Here is a 1,943-nt window from a genome sequence, read left to right as displayed (position 1 = left end):
CTTTTCATTAAAAAAGATAAAATAAAAATCCGTCTGCGACTTTTATATTCCAAGGGAGTCCTTTGGCACAAATGTGTACATGTGTGTTAGGGCGCGTCAATTTGTATGGGAGATTTTTTCGACTATGCACGCATAGCGCAGGAGGATTCTACTTGTAGTTCTACGCTAATTTGCCAAAGCAACAGTGGGTCTAAAATCAATTTGGAAAATAGGTTTCTTAGCATTTTGCTGTAGCGTCGTAAAGAAGTGCTTAAATTTTGTATAAAACATGCTGTAAGTGGTTTTTCGGTATGAGGAATCCATTTCTGCACTTAGCTTTTTCTTAAAACTTGCAACAGATGGCGAAACAGTGAACATTTTCACATTTTCTTCCAAACTAATTTTTCCAATTTGGAAAACTCCAAAGAAAAATGAAATAAAAATAAAATTGTTAAAAACTAATTTTTATAACAAAGTTCGTAACTGTTACAGTTTTTACTTTAGTGCACTAGCATCTTACCGTTGTTACTCAAATCTACACATCTACAGAATTACCCAGGCTTCGAACGATCGTTTTTTGACGTAGAATACGTCTTACCTTAAGGTATGGGGGCTATGTTCAAATGTTGTAGTTGTAATTTTTAGAGCTTCACAAAAACGCTTATTGCACGAGAACTAATAAAGCGATTTCAAAGAAAAGTGTGGCGTTTCAAAGATAAAATTCCAAACCTGTCGACAGATTCATTTTTGTAAATAACCAATTCGGTTTCTGTCGTAAAAACAACGGTAAACATTGCCTTATTTTGGGGTCAATTTTGAGCCTTTAAAGTGCTCTAGCAACTTATTGTTGGCATATATAACTTTCATTTTCGGGATATAGGTTCTTTGGAGCAGTAGAAATATTATCGGGTACAAATTTTATATAAATTTAACAAATATTGAGCATTTTAAGGCAAAAAATTGTTGAAAAAATTTGCAAATTTTTATCATTACCAAAATGCTCGAAAACCGCTCGAATGATTTTGTTTTTGTTTTCTTTAATCAAAAATTCAAGAGTTTTCCTTTCGTTTGGTATATGGGAAGTATTGGTTGATATCTTCTATATATGTTTATTTTATTCAAATATATGGGCATAAATGATTTTCCATACAAAATCACCTCGTCATCATTTTGCAAACACGTGCATATGTTGGAAGTGTGGGAAGGAGACAAAAAGTATGTATGCGTATGTAATGCGGCTTTTGATCGCAGCGTATGTACATACATATGTAAATGCATATATACGTACATATGAAAGTTTCAGTTAATGTGGATCTGTTTGGTTTTGTTATCGATATTTTTATAGATTTTGTTGCCGATATTTTAATCGATTTTGCCATCGATATTTTTATCGGTTTTGTTACCGATATTTTCACCGATTTTGTTATCGAAATTTGTATCGATGTTGTTATTGATTTTGCTATCGATATTTTCGGAACTTATCGATATAATGATCGATATTTTTATCGATTTTGTTATCGATTTTGTAATCGATTCTGTTATTGATTTTATTATTGATTATTTATCGGTTTTGTTATCGATATTTTTCTTGATTGTTTTAACAATTTTGCTATCGATATTGTTATCGCTTTTGTTATCGATATTTTTGTCGCTTTTGTCATCAATATTTTTATCGATTTTTCTATAGATATTGTTATCGCTTTTGTTGTCGGTATTTTTATCGGTTTTTTTACCGATTTTGCTATCGATATTGCCATCGCTTTTGTTATCGATAGTTTTATCGATTTTTTTATCGAATTTATTACCGATTTTGTAATGGATTTTTTGATAGATTTTGTTATCAATTTTGTTATTGACTTTGGAATCGATTTTGTTATCGATTTTGTAATAGATTTTTCGATAGATTTTGTAATCGATTTTTTTATCGATTTTGTAATCGATTTAGTTAACGATTTTGTTATCGA

General features: G+C 30.6%; 1 protein-coding gene across 1 annotated transcript in view; it reads left to right on the top strand.

The window, feature by feature from the left end:
• The window catches only part of LOC118733025 (titin-like), an 80,816-nt gene that overhangs the window by 53,890 nt on the left and 24,983 nt on the right, over positions 1 to 1,943 (top strand). The gene's annotated exons all lie outside the window — the stretch shown is intronic.

The sequence above is a fragment of the Rhagoletis pomonella genome, unplaced genomic scaffold (assembly GCF_013731165.1).
Source record: "Rhagoletis pomonella isolate Grant_MI unplaced genomic scaffold, Rhpom_1.0 Rhpom_scaffold_00002, whole genome shotgun sequence".
In the NCBI taxonomy this organism is placed as follows: domain Eukaryota; kingdom Metazoa; phylum Arthropoda; class Insecta; order Diptera; family Tephritidae; genus Rhagoletis; species Rhagoletis pomonella.
This window is presented reverse-complemented; position numbering and strand designations above follow the sequence as displayed.